At 42.5% G+C, this 18,368-nt stretch overlaps 1 long non-coding RNA gene across 1 annotated transcript; it reads right to left on the bottom strand.

The window, feature by feature from the left end:
- Nucleotides 1–13,962: 13,962 nt before the first annotated feature.
- On the bottom strand, nt 13,963–15,118 carry LOC120721213. The gene is made up of 5 exons (XR_005693132.1): nt 15,015–15,118; nt 14,800–14,889; nt 14,595–14,711; nt 14,343–14,518; nt 13,963–14,049 (listed from the first exon to the last, which is right to left on the bottom strand). It is a non-coding gene; the product is annotated as an uncharacterized LOC120721213 (long non-coding RNA).
- Nucleotides 15,119–18,368: the final 3,250 nt, after the last annotated feature.

Genomic DNA, 18,368 nt, shown 5'->3' with positions numbered 1-18,368 from the left:
CTGTAGCCGTTTGAATGGCAAACTACACTGATTAGCGGTGGCATAGGCACACTTAAAATTTCTTCTGAAATTTTCGCTTTCTAGTTATAAATATTATCTCAGCCCCGCCCGTTGGGTTATCATATAGCCCAACGAGCAGGGCTGACATAGATTTTGGTCGCCCGACCGGAGATATCGCTAGCTCTGGGACGTCGGGCTAGCGATTTTGCGAGCCCTGTGTGTGATTCTTATTCTGTCAGTGAACAACCTAAAAACAGAAAAAAAGAAAGAAAACTTACCTTAGAAATCTGTAGGGTTGTTTCCTCTGAGACATGTTCAAATCTGTAAACAGCTACTCCAAAAAGGATCCAGGTGTTTCAAAATACCTCTTTGGTGAACGTTTCAATTCTGTTAACATAAATGCTGCAATTAATTAACTAAAAGTCAGTGCTCTTCACCCCTATTTATAGACTTTTGCGGATCAACGGATTAAAGCGTCATAGGACCAAATATGTTGTGTGATTCTAAATGAATGTGACATCATCATTCTGTAAGCCGAATAGGGCTTTGGACCTTGACGTCACAGGAGGCGGGCCACGCCCCCCGCCGCCATGACAGTAGGCCAGACAAAGGATACAGCTGTCACTAACCGATCCGTACCGGAAACCCGATCGGTACCCCGCATGCGCGAAAGGTTTCTACTTCCGGTCGTAGCGTTTTACGATAGTTATGGGTCAGAGTATCTGTTAAGATGTTAAGAATAACAAGTATATCTTAAAATGTTTGCAATAATGAAGCATTTCAGTACAATGTAGACAAAAATGAAAAATAAAAAGATAGTTACGGATCAGGACTCCCCGATCCTTACTGCGCATGTGTAAAGTCTGACCGTACAAATCGGGTCTACCCGATCCGTACCGCGCATGTGCAGATGTTTTCTTCTTCTTCTGTTCGTTTAATGGCAGTGTACTCCCCAGTGTACGAGGATACCGCCACCTGCTGACTGAGCGAATAAACCCTATTGTAAACTGAATTAGCGTCATTACAAACGTGTGTTAAATTTGATTTAGCGATAGTCGAGTGTGTTTATGCTTGTCTGCGAGGAGAGGATTGTTGGAATAGTGATGATGATGTCCGCTATCACTGTCAATTGTCAGTAAACACTTCATCTGGCTGATGAATCTACACGTGAGATATTACAAAGTCTGCATTATTAACTCTGTAATTAGGCGCCATTCTTCTTATTTTACGGCGCTGTTGCTCAATCGGGGGACACTCTCTGTTGAGGAGAAAAGCATGAATTTCTTTGTATACGGATTATCCATTGTTTAAATGTCCCGGGCAGTTGAAAAGGAGGCAGAGCTGTTGAGAAATGCTAGGAGCTAACTGGGCGCTAACCGTATCATTCAAATATATAGAATGTCGCAATATTGGCAAAGAGAGGAAGTGACGTAAGATTTGCGCATGCGGGGTACAGATCGGGTAGTGACAACAGCTTCAGCTATGGTTCGTACGTGTTGTGTAGTTGGTTGCAACGTTAGATCTCACGATCGTGAAGGCAAGAAACTGGATAATGGACTATCTTTTCATCGTTTTCCATCCTGGCGGCAACGTGAAGGGATCCCATGTATCCGATATCACCAAACAAAGACGCCAGGCATGGATTGCAGCGGTGAGACGAGCGGATATCGAGTTCCGTGCAATCCCCAGCTTTTTGTTGGTTTGCTCGCGGCATTTTCTCTCCGGTGAGTTCTAAATTAATTCATATCACCATTAAAAGGCTTTTAGTGTTTTTTTTTTTTTCAATGCGTTGCGGTCATAGATAATGAGATAAAACATGCTAATGTGTGATGCTGCAGAACCAGGTCATGTCGACTGAGTAGCTTTTGATTTGGCATTATTACAGGCAAACCAGCATATGAAATGGATGTAACAAATCCAGACTGGGCACCAACACTGCACATGGGGCACGACGACAAACCTGTGTCAGACTCGGACCGGTGTTCTGACAAACCATCCTACTTTGGCAAAACGTCCTACCCGTAGGATAATTTTACGGTGTCCCCTGACAAACCATCCTACTTTGGCAAACCGTCCTACCAGTAGGATAATTTTACGCTGCCATATGACAAACTGCCCTACTTTGGCAAAATGTCCTACTGTACGTAATTTATGCACATTTCTGCTGCCAAACAATAATTCCAGCAAAAATGTAAGTAGGTATGACGGTTTGCCAATTAACTTTGCCCATCAGAGTATGTTTGTAGCTGATATTCATAAAGCCAGTACGGTTTGACACTCCTTTTTACCCACTAAAGTGTGCTTGTAGAGGCTAAGCCTACGCTTGAAGCCACTGAGGTGGTCGTTAACGGGGGTGACGCGATGTCACTGGTATGCATGAATTAAGTTCACAGTCCAATAAATCCAGCAGTATGTATCTTGTCCTTTTTGGTCTTTTATTCTGTATCGTCTTAGCATAACAGCGCAACGGTCACAAACTGTTTGCCTTCTCAATGACACACCTGACGCCGATTACGTGCGTCTACCTTAAATACCTTTACATTACATAATCAAAACAGAAAAAGGTGACCTCTAGTGACCACATAAGGATTAACCCAAGAATGGCTCCTACACCCCGGCCCCTAATTGAAATGGCTATCAGACATGGCAATTCTAATCACAAAGAAAATAAGGAGCCACTAATACAGTCTACTTTAGACCTATACATTCACATAAATAAACATAAGTAACACACTTTTAGATTACAGTCTCATGTAACAAGCAAAGTTTAGTTACAGGTCTTTCCAGAATATTAGTCTTTGTTTTTAAACGTGCAGATTGCACAAGTCCTTTTTTGTCACGAATGGCTTCCAGAACTCTTCCAAGTGGCCAGGAACCACGCGGTGCAGAAGAATCCATTATAATGACTATATCTCCAGGTTTTAGATTCTTCTTCTTTTGGTTCCATTTTTGTCTCTCCTGTAACAAAGGCAGGTATTCTCGTATCCATCGTTTCCAAAAAAGATCTGAGATGTACTGAGCCTGTTTCCATCTTCTCTTCAGATACATATCCTGAGGGTCAAATAGTCCGGGTGGTAAAGATGGTTTTCCTTTCATCAGGAGGATGTGATTTGGTGTAAGTGGCTCTAGGTCTTTTGGATCATCAGAAAGCTTTGTGATGGGTCTGTCATTTAAAATTGCTTCAATTTCACATAGAACTGTATTTAATCCATCGTCGTCCAACTGTTGTTGCTGAAGAACGGATCTCAGAATCTTTCTGATCATATGAATTATCCGTTCCCAAATTCCACCATGATGTGATGCTCCAGGCGGATTAAAACTCCATCTTATTCCAATGTGTCGCAAAGCATCCGCTATTTGGGTATGTTTCAGCAATTCAAGAGCCTCCCTTAACTCTCTGTCTGCTCCGACAAAGTTTGTTCCATTGTCCGATTGGATGTGAGCGACTTGACCTCTTCGACTCACAAAATGACGCAAAGCATTAATGCAGGCATCTGTGTTTAGAGAGCTAGCCACTTCCAAGTGCACTGCTCGGCTGGCTAAACAGGTGAAAATGACTCCATAGCGTTTAGCTGTACCTCATCCTCTTTTCACTTCAATAGGTCCGAAGTAATCAACTCCGACATTGGTGAATGGTGGGTTATCTGGCAAGATTCTTTCCTTGGGTAAATCTGCCATCTTTTGCTCCAAGGCTTTTCCATGATATTTTCTGCAAAAATTACATTCTGCGATAACCTTCCTTACAGCTGAGTTGGCCTTTGTGATCCAGTATTTTCTCCTTAGTGTGGATAAGGTGTGGTTACGACCGCTATGACCAAGCTGTTGATGAATGTGCTTTAGGATGAGACTTGCTACATATTGATCCTTTGCAAGAACAAAGGGATGCTTTATTTCTTCTGGTAAGGAGCCCTTTGTCAGTCGTCCCCCAACTCTTAAGAGGCCTTTATCGTCAAGATAAGGATCTAATCTATAAATTGAGCTGTGCCTGCTCACAGAACCTTTCCCACTTGACAACGTAGCAATCTCCTCTCCAAATCGTTGTTGCTGGCAAAATCTAATAATGGCAAGCTCAGCTTCCAGAAGATCCTTTGAAGATAGTCTGTACAGTTGCGTTTTCTCCTTTGTAGTACCTTTACAAATTGGGTTATAAGGTTGCGGTCTTTTTTCCTTATTTCTCATTGAACGAAGGATTTCCTTCAGTCTAAGGAACCAAGCAACAGCAACCTTGAGCCTTCTCCAGTCTGAGAAGTACACCATCAATTGACATGTAGCATCAAGCAAGTCTTTTACCTGAGTAACATTTACTGTGGCCTCACCTTTGACTTCAGGGTCCTCTGGTTCTAAGGAGCATTCCATTAAATTGGTTGGCCAATCACTTTCTGGCTTCTGCAGAAAGCTTGGTCCTTCGATCCAGCGGCTGCTATGAACAACGTTCCCAGCCTTGAGCCCTCTTGTAGCATCATCTGCTGGATTTTCCTTTGAGCTTACATATCTCCATTGTGATTGTTTAGTTGCAGTTGTAATGAATGAGACTCTGTTTGCCACAAAGGTAAGGAATCGTTTATCCTCATTCATTATATATTTGAGTACAGATGTACTATCTGTCCAAAACATAGATTGCTCGAGTTTCATTCTCAACTGAGCCCTTAACATGAGATCCACTCGGATGGCAACTACAGCAGCTGTTAGTTCCAGACGTGGAATAGTGACAGGTTTTAGAGGTGTTACTCTTGCCTTGCCCATCAAGAATGCGACGTGGATGGATTTCCTATTATCTTGCATACGCAGATATGACACGGTTCCATATCCAGATTCACCAGCATCTGAAAAATGGTGTAGCTGTGCATGTGAGAGAGGTCCAAACTCTCTTGGTTGTATACACCTTTTAACTTTGAAATGGGAAAGCATTTGCAAATCACTGAGCCAACCTTTCCACTTTTGCAACATGGTTTGGGGTATTGGTTCATCCCATCCCAGTTTCCTTTTGCAAAGCTCCTGCTGCATTCCTTTGGCAGGCAGCAGGACTGGTGCAAGAAATCCCAATGGATCGTAAATGGAACTTGATATTGATAACATTCCACGCCTAGTACAGGATTTTTGAGGGATATCCATTTTGAAGTTGAATGTATCAGTTTCCACGCACCACTGCAAGCCCAGAGCTCTTTCTACCGGAAGTTTGTCTCTGTCAAGATTTAATTCTTTCAAGTCTTTAGCCCTTTGCTCCTCAGAGATGCTTTGCAACAGGGTGCGATTGTTACTGACCCACTTGGTCAGTGTAAATCCTCCCCTTTGACAGAGTGCTGAAAGATCCTTGACCAAATCGACAGCATCTGAGGTGGAGGCCACACTCTTTAAACAGTCGTCCACATAGAAGTTCTCTTTCAGCGTTTCACATACCTTGTCTAGGAATTCAGTTTTATTGTCCTCAGCCGTTTTTCTCAAAGCGAAACTGGCGCAGCTCGGGGAAGATACTGCACCGAACAGATGAACAGTCATGCGAAACTCAATTATGTCCTTGCTCAGATCTCCATCTGGCCACCATAAAAAACGCAGAAAGTCTCTGTCCTCTTTGGCAACTTTAACTTGATAAAACATTGCCTTTATGTCACCCATAAATGCGACTGGATCCTGTCGAAATCTAAGCAAAACCCCAAGCAATGTGCTTGTGAGATTAGGGCCTTGTAAGAGCTGCTTGTTTAATGATGTCCCCTGGAATGATGCCCCACAGTCAAATACAATTCTTATGGATCGTTTTCTGGGATGGTAAACTGCGTGATGAGGAATGTACCACTTCTTTCCATTTTCGCAAGACAGCTGCTGTGAAGGTATTTGCTCTGCATATCCATTACTTATCATCTCGTCCATAAAGTTTTTATATTCTTTATGCAACTGTTCATTGTTGAGAAGTTTTCGTTGTAGACTTTGGAATCTTTGTTTAACTATGGAGAAATTGTTTGGCATCTTTATGTTATCCTTTTTAAAAGGTAACTTCAAACAGTAGTGTCCATCTTCCATTGTTGCAGATTTTTCCATGATCTTCATGAACTTAAGGTCCTCCCTTGACAAACCCTTTTCCTCTGTAACCCTTTCATTAAAGTCATAGTTATATTGACTTTTCAACATCTCCTCCAGCTTACAAACAGATATCCTATTTACAACTGTTGGTGGATGCTCGCTGTCCAAGTTGCTTTTACCATCTTCCATGGGCCCATTTATGACCCAGCCCAATGCTGTTCTTATAGCATATGGGCCATTCCCCTGGCTATGAATGACCTCCCATGGTTCCAATAACTTGGGAGCGTTGCATCCAATCAACAGGTCCACATTAGCCATTATGTGGGGAATTTGAACCTTTGACAGATATGGCCACCTGATCAGATCTTCTTCCTTTACAAAGTTATCCGTGGTGACAGGCATCCTTTCCTGTGTTAGGATTTCTGGAAGTTCATAGAAGGCATTGCTGCCTAAACCAGAAACTTCAAGACCAGTAAGTGAGTGAGCAGAGACGACCTTTTCTTGACCCATTGTTTGTAACAGGAAGTGAGTTCTTTTGCCCACAAGATTTAGCTTTTGCATGAGGTGTTCTGAACAGAAGCTAGCTGAACTGCCAGGATCTAAAAAAGCATATGTCTGTATGACATGACTACCTTTAACAGACTTTATTTGAACTGGCAGAATGGAAAGCAAACCGCTTTCTCTTCCGGCCCCTGTATGACCACAAGTCTTAACATTCTTTGAAGAGGAGGGCTCTCCATAGCATTCAGGGCTTACACCATCGTTATCAATATGGAGGACAGTGGGATGACCTTTACCACACGTTCTACATATCAAACGCTTAGCACAGTCCTTGCTTATGTGGCCAGCACCTAAGCAACCAAAACACAGCCCTTTCTCCTTTAGAAAAAGCATTTTGTCTCTGTGCTTCTTCCGCCGAAACTGTTGACACTCCTCCAGTGTGTGTCGTTGAGTACAGCAGACACAAGATGGCTTTACTGTAAAGTCATGGCTTGTTGTAGTAATCAGCCTTTCTGTGCTGTAGGTTTTATTCATGTTCATGGGTGTGGCTGTAGCAGCAAAGCTGTTCCCTTTAGTTTGTTTACTTGGTTGTGACTTCAGTCTGTTGTCAACCTTTGAGACAGGGATTGTTGACGTTACATTCTGAATGTCCCCAAACAAAGGATCTGAAAGAATTTTCACCTGCCTTTCAATAAATGCAACCAAATCTTGAAACCGAGCTCTGTGTTTAGAGGTTTCCAATATATCATATGCAAACGCTCTCCATTTCTCTCTCATTTTATATGGCAACTTGCACAAAATGATTTTCATGTTCACTGGCATGTCCAGTTCCTGCATATGTTGCAATGTTTCCATGACATTACAACTCCCACGTAAGAAAAGAGAATATGCTTGCAATGATTTCACATCTTCATTTTTAATTGCAGGCCAAGATAACGCCTTGTCAATGTAAGCAGTTGCAATTTTATATTCATTTCCGAAGTGTTCTTTGAGCAGTTGCTTTGCTTGTATATAGCCTTGTCCTGCAGCCATATGTTGACAACTGCGTACCAGCTCTCTCGGCTGTCCTGTTGTAAACTGCTCCAAATAATACAAGCAGTCCCTCTTATTGGCCTTTTCTTCCACTCCTTGTTCAAACGCATTAATGAAAGAGATGTACTGAAGAGGATCACCATCGAATACAGGTATTTTCCTGGATGGTAATGACGATGCACGCTGATGCTGAACAAGGGTTGCAGTTATTTCATTTTGTCTTTGTAAAATGGTACAAATGTCCTCCGACCGTCCTTCTGCCGCTGTAGGAATTGACCTGGGCGATGGAGGATCCACATTGTGAAATTGCGTTGTGATGACCGTTTGAGCTTGTGGCTCACCTTCAATTTCCGTTCCTGGCAGGATCATTGCAGATATGTTGCTTTCTGTCTGTACTATTTGCACTGCAGGTTTATCTTCATTGACTGGTGTACTAGGCTTGACTGTGGCTGAAGCGGCTGTTTTCTTGATTTCCCTTTCATAATATGAATTCATAGCATTGGACGATATGTTAGATATACTTTGAACTTCAGCAGCTTGGAGAACAGCTAACTTTGCAGAAGAGGCAGAAAGCAACGCTTCAAGCTCAAGTTGTTCACGTTTCCTCCTTAGCTTTAGCTCTTGCTCCTCCAAAGCATGCTTCTCTTTTAGGACTGCCATACGAGCGAGTAATGCTGCCTTTTCTGCTTTTGCTTTGATTTTGGCAGAAGAAGTTGTGCTCACTTTACCACTAGATGAGCTTTTAGTGACTGAAGATTTACCAACAACATTTGAAACACTGTCCTCTGGCTTAACGCCATCATCAACACCATGATCACCCTTTAAATGTAAATGTTCGCAACCTGATAACCATTCTTTCACTTCATAAGTGAACTCATCATAATGCATTGTTTTTGCTTTAAACCATGTTTCATGCTTTTCTTTTTCATCATCTGGTAACAAACACATCAATGAACCATGAATTGTTTTTGCTTCATTACACAAACCAACAAAATCATTGAATGATGCTTGAACCATAGAAGTTTCATTTTTTTCCATTGAGACCCTTATACTCTCTTTTAAATTATTAGCTTTATTTAATTTAGCTTTTCTATCACGTTGCAGTCTGTCTAGTCTCTCTGCAAGTGCCTTAGCAGTCAATTTCACCACTCGTTTTTCCTTTTCTGGATGTGTCCCAGCCTTGCTGGCGTTGCTACTTTGCACAGCTGATTCTGCAGCAGGCTCCGGGGGCCTGTCAGCAGCTTTACTTGTGTCCATAGTTCAAATGTTCCAAAACTCAAATATTTATCAAGTATTGAGGGTTTATGCGCACATGCGAAAGTTTGTTTATAAATCAGTTTTATTTGGGTTGACCACCAATGCATTGGAATTACGGCTTCTTAAATAAGTGTGCACACTTTTATCAATGGCCATTTATTAGTAGCGCTACTCATACCTTGCGTTGGGCGCCGTACTGATTCCGATGAAGAATTCTAAGTGTGACCTACAAGAAGTATTCTTGTAGGTCACATTCACAAAGGTAGCATGTTTTGGCACGCAATTCTTCCTGTCAGAGTATGCTTCTAGTTTATCAGAATCAGAATTGTGTTTATTGGCCAAGTATATGTGCAGACACATACAGGGAATTTGGTTCCGGTAGATGGTGGCTCTCAAGCACAGCAATGTAAATCACTCACACACACACACACACACACACACACACACACACACACACACACACACACACACACACACACACACACATGCCTATATATACACATACATACACAAAGCTGTGTAAACCAACTATAAATAACGAATCTAAACTTATATACATAAAATACAGAAATGAATGAGGTGGAATGAATACTACAAAATGTACATAAGGTGCAGCTGCAGTCTGGCAGTGGGAGCAGTGTGACAGGTCAACTGTTAAGAAGGGAGATGGCGAGGGGAAAGAAACTGTTCCTGTGTCGGGTGGTCCTGGTCTGCAGGCTTCTGTACCGTCTGCCAGAGGGCAGCAGATCAAAAAGTCTGTGTCCAGGGTGTGAGGGGTCTGTGATGATTTTCCCTGCCCGTTTCCTGGTTCTTGAGAGGTACAGATCCTGGATGGAGGGCAGGGGGGTGCCGATGATCCTTTCTGCTGTCCGTACAGTCCGCTGCAGTCTGCTCCTATCCTGTTTAGTGGCTGCTCCATACCAGACTGTGATGGAGGAGCACAGGACAGACTCAATGACCGCAGTGTAGAACTGGATCAGCAGCTCCTGTGGAAGACTGTACTTCCCCAGTTGTCTCAGGAAGTACATCCTCTGCTGGGTCTTTTTGAGGATGGAGTTGATGTTGGTCTCCCACTTCAGGTCCTGGGAGATGGTTGTACCCAGGAACTTGAAGGTCTTCACAGTTGACTACAGGGCTGTCTGATATGGTGAGGGGGAGCAGAGTTGAGGGATGTCTCCTGAAGTCCACTGTCATCTCTACAGTCTTAAGAGTGTTCAGCTCCAGATTGTGCTGACTGCACCAGAGTACCAGCCACTCAACTTCCTGCCGGTATGCAGACTCATCACTATCTTGAATGAGGCCAATGACAGTGGTGTCATCTGCAAACTTTAGGAGTTTGACAGCCGAGTTCTTGGAGGTGCAGTCGTTAGTGTAGAGGGAGAACAGTAGTGGTGAGAGGACACATCCTTGAGGGGCACCAATACTGAGGGACCGGGTTTCAGAGGTGATCTCCCCCAGCCTCACTTGTTGCTTTCTGTCTGTCAGGAAGCTGGTGATCCACTGACAGGTAGCTGGTGACACGCTGAGCTGGGAGAGTTTGGAGGAAAGAAGTTCAGGCACAATGGTGTTAAAAGCCGAACTAAAGTCCACAAACAGGACCCTGGCATAAGTTCCCGGGCGGTCAAGGTGTTGCAGGATGTAATGCAGCCCCATCAGAATCAGAATCAGAATACTTTATTGATCCCTGGGGGAAATTATTTTTTGTTACAGTGCTCCATTATAAACCAACATTAAGACAAGACAGACAATACACTAACTAAGAATAGTACAATACATACATACATACATACATACATACATCACTCATAAATAAATAGCTGAAAAAGAAACATGTGTAGTTGTAGCAGCAAACAGTGTGTTAAGTGGATGCGTTGTACAGGGAGATGGCCACAGGCAGGAAAGATTTCCTGTGTCGTTCAGTGGTGCTTTTCGGTAATCTCAGTCTCTCACTAAACGTGCTCCTGTGACTGACCAGCATGTCATGGAGTGGGTGGGAGGTGTTATCCAACATTGTCTTTATCTTGGACAGCATCCGCCTCTCCGACACCACCTTGAGGGAGTCCAGCTCCATCCCCACAACATTGCTGGCCTTACGGATTAGTTTATTAAGTCTGTTGGCACCTGCGACCCTCAGCCTGCTCCCCCAGCATGCAACAGCATAGAGGATCGCACTGGCCACAACAGACTCATAGAAAATCCTCAGCATTTTCCGGCATATGTTGAAGGACCTCAGTCGCCTCAAAAAATAGAGACGACTCTGGCCCTTCCTGTAAAGTGCTGTGGTGTTTTTAGCCCAGTCCAGTTTATTGTCAATGTGTACTCCAAGGTATTTATAGTCCTCCACAATGTCAACACTGACCCCCTGGATTGAAACAGGGGTCAAGTGTTTCCTGGTCTTCCTGAAGTCCACGATCAGTTCCTTGGTCTTTGCCACGTTGAGCTGCAGATGATTCTGCTCACACCACGTGACAAAGGAGTCGACCACAGCCCGGTACTCTGTCTCATCATCCCTGCTGATGCATCCAACCACCGCAGAGTCATCAGAAAACTTCTGAAGATGGCAGGTCTCTGTGCAGTGGCTGAAGTCTGTGGTGTAGAGGGTGAAGAGGAAGGGGGAGAGGACAGTCCCCTGTGGTGCCCCTGTGTTGCTGATCACCTTGACAGACACACACTGTGGGAGACGTACATATTGTGGTCTTCCTGTTCACTGCATCATCCACCGACCTGTTTGCCCGGTAGGCAAACTGCAGAGGGTCCAGCTGGTGGCCTGTAATGTCTTTCAGGTGGGCTAACACCAGTCTTTCGAAGGATTTCATGACCACAGACGTCAAGGCGACAGGTCTGTAGTCATTCAAGTCCTGTGATGGTGGGTTTCTTGGGAACGGGGATGATGGTGGAGTGTTTGAAGCAGGAGGGAACTTCACACAGCTCCAGGGATCTGTTGAAGATGCGAGTAAAGATGGGAGCCAGCTGTTCAGCACAGGTTTTGAGGCAGGAGGGTGAGACGCCGTCTGGTCCGGGGGCTTTCCTGGGCTTCTGTTTCTGGAATAGTCGGCTCACATCCTCAGTGTGTATTCTGAGTTTCAGGGAGGAGGAAAGGGGGGTGAGAGGTGTGGTGGAGGTCGTTGAGTCTGGATTGGGGAGGGTGGGGGTGGTCGTTGAGACTGGATTGGGGAGGGGGGAGAGGTGGAAGGTGTGTTGGGGGTCAATGTCTGAAGCAATAATAATATATAATAACAAAGGTAGCATGTTTTGGCACGTAATTCTTCCCATCAGAATTATGCTTCTTGCTCTTATTAACAAAGGTAGCATGTTTTGGCACGTAATTCTTTCTACCAGAATTATGCTTCTAGTTTATAATAACCAACGGTAGCATGTTTTGGCACGTAATTCTTCCCGTCAGAATTATGCTTCTAGTTTATAATAACCAACGGTAGCATGTTTTGGCACGTAATTCTTTCTACCAGAATTATGCTTCTAGTTTATAATAACCAACGGTAGCATGTTTTGGCACGTAATTCTTCCCGTCAGAATTATGCTTCTAGTTTATAATAACAAAGGTAGCATGTTTTGGCACGTAATTCTTCCCGTCAGAATTATGCTTCTAGTTTATAATAACAAAGGTAGCATGTTTTGGCACGTAATTCTTTCTACCAGAATTATGCTTCTAGTTTATAATAACAAAGGTAGCATGTTTTGGCACGTAATTCTTCCCAACAGAATTATGCTTCTAGTTTATAATAACAATAGAGCTGGGCGATAGAACGATAACGATATGTATCGCGATATAACTTTTTCTCGATAGAAAAATTAAACTATTGCGATAGACCTCGACGCTCTTGTCCTCTTTAAAAAAAAAAAAAAAAAAAAAAAAAAAAAAAAAAAGAACAGCCAATCCAAATTAAGTAGCGCAGAGCCGAACCAATCACAGCCGCAGCGTCACGTCACATGACTTGTTACGTACAGTACTAGTGCCAAGCCGCACATGCGTATTTGTTTGGGAAGCAGCCAGCCACCGTACCGCCCGGGTAATGGAGGAAATGAGTGTGCCGACTAGAAAAATCAACCGAGCGTGACCGAAGGTTACCGAAGAGAAAACAGATGATGGTTCCAATGCCGGAGAGATTGTCGAACGGAAGAGCCATAGAAGTTCCGTAGTGTGAAGGTATTTCGGCTATTTCAAGTCTGACAAAAAACAGAGTAGCGTGCACTGTAAATTGTGCCGAAAGCAAGTCTGGAAATAAAATTTGACAAACACTCACCGGCACTTGAGCAGGCACTTCTGATGGAAATACTGCCTCTCTTCCATACATCAGAAAAAAAGGTGTGTATTTTGTTGTGGTGTGTACTTTTGACCAAAGTGAAAACAGGGTGGGCTCTAGATACAGATCCCAGTTATTCTGCTGGTCATTCACCAGTTTTTGGAGGGCTCTAAATGCAGGCATAGAAATATGTAAAGACAGTAATGAAAGTTTAATTATAAGTAAAGAAATTAATAAATTATTAACAATTAAGTTTGAATAACATAAGTAATGTTATTAAAAACTGTTAGATAAAAATTAGGCATACCTTTTTATGTTGTCATTGGTCTTTTCATCTAGACCATTGGTCTGTGGATGGTATGCTGCTGTGACACTTCTTTCAATTTGCAATAAGTTGCAAAGATCAGAGTTGAGCTTCAACAGATAAGGACAAGGTTCTTATACTTCTTATACAAGCACACAAGAAAAAATCTTTTGACCCCAGTGAAGTAAAGTTAAAAAATGTAACTGAAAATTATTTAACACTTACTTCATTCACAAACTCTCTGCCTTGATCTGACAAAATCCTTTTGGGGCAGCCATGTCTATATATAATGGAGCACAAGTGCTGGGCTACCTCAGATGCAGATTTTGTTTTTAATGGGAAAGCTTCAACCCATTTTGAAAAGTAGTCAGTTGCAGTAAGTATATACTGGAAGCCGCTTGAAGTTTTAGGAAGAGGTCCAGTAAGATCTATACCAATAAGTTCCCACACTTCAGACCCCTATCAAGGACAAATTAATAATTTGAATAACAATTTGTATAATGTACACATTAACATTGATGGTTAAAATTAGTTGGCAAACCCTCCTGCCTTTATGAATATGAGCTACAAGCATAGTTTGATGGGTAAACGGGGCATAATATTTACCTGAATACACTGCAACGGTAGCACAGCAGTCAGTGGTTTCCCAACTTTTTGACACTGGTCACATTCCAGAATCTTTAAGGTAAAAATATTTATGGAGTTCACGTAAATGTTCAACATTCTCATTTGTAAAAAACAAAAAACAAAAACACTTAATGACATATTCTCTAACGAACAAACTATTTAGCAACAATAGTTTGTGTGCGCGTCTTCAAATCTCTGCCAGGCCTACAGGTTATTACTGTAATATCACTAATTAACCATATTTATTTATATTTTGCAAGTGTACAGTTTCTCTTTTAACTGATATCAAAAAATTTGCTTATTTTAAACACTATTTAACAACAGTACAAACAGTTAATGCATACCCATGTTTTAATGTCAACTGTCATACCAAACCAGTAAAATCTGGAACACACTGCATTTAGCGTTTTGTGTGTGCCAGTGTGTCCTCCAATTGGAGATGAATGAAACTCATGAAATATCTTCCTGGCATCATCCATGGTTTTTACTACTCTTCTGGTTCCAACAAAGAGTTCTACATCTGCAGTAAAACAATATATATTTAGAAATTAATTTAACCACATATGAGTTGTTAGTATTAACAAGAAATTACTGACCCTTTTGTTTGAATTTTGAGGCATATCTTCTGAGGTTTTGCCTCTGAGCCTTGTCATATCCTGAAGGGTAGGAGCCCGCAGAAATGAACGCGTAAATCTCTTCCCACTTCTCCATATCTACGAATGTCAGTAAACATTTTCTTATGAGCTTCAATATGTGCAGTTAACAATGCAAATAATTTAACTTATTAAATAACGACATTACCGAAACAGCCTTAAAACACCGAAGCTGCGGACTCAAAAGTGTTGTGCAAATACCACGTGTCCAGTAACTTGACAGCAGACTTCACCGAATCTGCAAATTTGACAGTTTTGTGCAGAAAGCAGATAGCGACTTCACTTTAATATTGACAAACAATCACAAAGGCTTAAAAAATCAAGTATCAACGTCAATAAAAAGTACTAATACTTACTACTTACCTATTCTCCTGCAAATATGACAACGGAGTAGCGTGAAATCACAGCCGGATGCGCTTAGCTTCCCTTTTTGTGTTGTGCGCATGCGCGCACATGCTCAGGAACAACGGGTAGGACGGTTTACGGGGTAGGAGAAATTCCCAGAACACCGGCACGCAAGGCGTATGCAACAGAAGCGAAAAATAGCACCCATTGCAGGTAAACACCCCCCCACCCCTCTAAAAACATACTAAATTGCTCTTATGGTACACTAATCCGCACATAACTTAAAGATGAATCACACACCTGTCATTGGAATATTGGTGTACATTAACCTTATGTCTATGCACTATTTTTATCTTACAGGCTTGATGTTCGATGAAGGTCTGACAGAAGAACAACAACAAAATAACCATGTCATGGAGGCAGTGGACAGCAGTTGTGTTGGACAAGTGGAGGTTGACGTACCAGCTGCAAATGTGGACAGTGGTGATGGGAGTGACAGTGTCACGGAAGCTGAAGGGCAGACGAAGGATTGTGTGTGCAGTCAACAGGGCAGAGCAGAAATAAACCGGCTGTTGGAGGAGAACAGACTGCTTCGAGCACAGTTGCAAAAGACAGAGCTGTTGGTCATTCATTTTTGTCATGACATCACTTTGATTAGTTGAGTATCTGAGGCTGAGACCACGGGACTGTAAAACATGATTGTTGGGCTTCATTTCTGTACTGAACAGTCATTTTAAGATTAGCTAGTAAATAACAATCAGTTAATGTTGTTCATGAGACTAAAACCATCTAACTGTGGTAATGTAAATATAATATGGCCAATATTATATGTATTTGTAACGGAGCGAAGGTGATTTTTGCACAGTGTTATTAAAGGAGGAAACCTTCCTCAAAACGGACAGAGCAGTGGAGCAGCCAAGGGAATGCACACGAATTAAAAACTGTATGTCTAAAATAGAATTTATTATATTTAAACAGTTAAAAATGTAAAATGAATTAAAACAACCCTGGCAAGGGAACAACACAATAGAAATCAATAAAACACAACATTAAAAATCCAGTGGCGTCCGCCACAGTATAAAAGTCACTAAAAATTAAAAATCCAGGCAAGCGGTGCAGAAGGGGGAAACCCAGCGGCGTCCTCGCCTTCTTGTTCGTGTTCTCCTCTCCAGCGCGCTAAACACACACACACACACACACACACACACACACACACACACACACACACACACACACACACACACACACACACACACACAAAAAGGGCAGCGACAGTAACTATTCTTTTAGCGGCTACCGTTCATTAAAGTGGGATAAGTCAAAATACTTACCACGGGTGGGCAGAGCTCTCAACTCTCTACAAACATCACTAATGTCACATAACTTTGCCAACATGTGGCCAACAGTAATGTTTTAATGTTCTTCATTATTAAACATTCGCACATGAATAAGTGCCATCATATTCAGTACTTACTTTTGACAGTTCACTCTTCGGCAGCTCCCTTCTGCCGTATTTTGCGGCAAAATTATCCACACCCACCGCCGCGCGATGAATTGTGGGATATATGGGACCACGAAGCGTGCACCGGACCACACTTGATATTTGGGGAAATCGACGGCGCATTTGGAGTATGCATTTGAAGTACACTTTTTTTTTTTTTCTTCAAACCTTTATTTAAACATCATATTAGACGCCTAATAAAAGCGTAACAAAAAAGTTTTACCTATTTAACAGTAAGTTTGCTTTTTGCTAATATCAAAGAGCAATTTAGACAGCCAAACATTAATATCTACAAATATCAGGCACTTCAACACCTTGTAAACAAACCCGAGAAGAACTAAGGGTCAGGGAATATTGAAGAGTTTATGTGTGAATTTCAGCACCATTTACAAAGCCTCAACCTCCAACAAAGTAAGCAGATTTCCCTTCTTCACGTGCTTTCTTTATAATGGGCCACAGCTTCAGTCTGTTTTCTTTGTCCTCTCTCGTCAGGTCTTCAGTGAACCGCAGATGATTATTTTGAAGGAAAGTATTGTTCTTGGCAGCTTTCCACACCGCATCACGAATTCTCCTTGAGATGAACCGGATGATGATCCCTCTGGGTCTCGGGTCATTTTGTTTTGGTTTCCCCACTCGATGAGCGATGTCTAAGACCTCTGAAAACTTTTCCTTTTCCGCAGGCAGAACCGTTTGGCATATCCCAATCGCCTTTGCACGCACATCTTCTTTCTCCAACTCCGGTACCCCATACAGTCTCAGATTCCAACGGCGGTTGTAGCGTTCAACTTCAGAGATGCGTTCGTCACATTTCTGTGTAAGCGTTTCGTTTTTCTCAACCCTCTTCTCAATGACCATAATCTTATCACTTATGTCCTTTAAATCCGTACGAACTGTTCCTACCATTTCTTCAATGGCGTCACAAGTGTTGACCGCATCAGCTTTCAGGGAGTCGCCATCAGAGTGACTGGTAGACAGTGTTGGTTTTTTAGCCACTGGAGGCTTGGAAGGCGTAACTGGTAGAGGTGGAAATTCTTCTTCAACCATTTGCCGACACTCCATTTCTTTCATGTAGCTATGGTCGCTAGCTAGCATGCTAGTTGCATGTGGTTTGTCCGAGTTACTCAGCCTTTTCTGAGCAGATTTCAACATGTTGTTGTTATAGAATTTGGTTTCAGATTTAGCAGGTTTAGTGCGCTGATCTTCAAAAAAGTCTTGAAAGTTAGAAAGACGTCAAATAGGTGTTGTAAAAATGCTTTATATCTTTCTAGTGCTGAGAGCTCGAAAAAACACTCCTCTTCACGCCGCCATCTTGCTCGGCCCCCACCAACGGTTGTAATGTTAGATAGCACAACCGGGAAGGGAATAAGCTGGAAAATGGACTCTCTTTTTATTCGTTCCCCTCCTGGAAGCAACGTGAGCGAGCTCATGTATCGGATGTTACCAAAAGAAGGCGTCTAGATTGGATAGCAGCTGTGAGACGAGCTGATATCCAGTTTTCTACCATCCCCAGATATCTGTTGGTGTGCTCCGTACATTTTCATTCAGGTAAGTTCTAAATAAGTTCATATTACTCTTTATAGCCTATTAGTTTTATTTGCGACGCGCTCTGAGGTCATAGCAAATTAGAACAACAAACGCTCTCATGCCATTGGCAACCAGTAGCCGCATAGACACCAGTAGTTTTCCCTCATTCTCGTGTCCTCGTGTGACGGATTGTTTTCATCTTCATGTAAACTAAGTACTGGTTGACTATTTTCATCCTCTCTCTCGGTTTGCTCTGGTTCAAACTGGAAAAGTTGAACAGAAGCCATTTCCAGTGCGCTGCTAACTGTGAACTCCATGCGGCGCAACCGTATGACGTCACTATCCAG

This window comes from Simochromis diagramma, unplaced genomic scaffold (assembly GCF_900408965.1).
Source record: "Simochromis diagramma unplaced genomic scaffold, fSimDia1.1 OVJJ01000603.1, whole genome shotgun sequence".
Taxonomy (NCBI): Eukaryota; Metazoa; Chordata; class Actinopteri; order Cichliformes; family Cichlidae; genus Simochromis; species Simochromis diagramma.
Note: the sequence above shows the minus strand (reverse complement) of the source record. Positions and strands in the feature narration are given on the sequence as shown.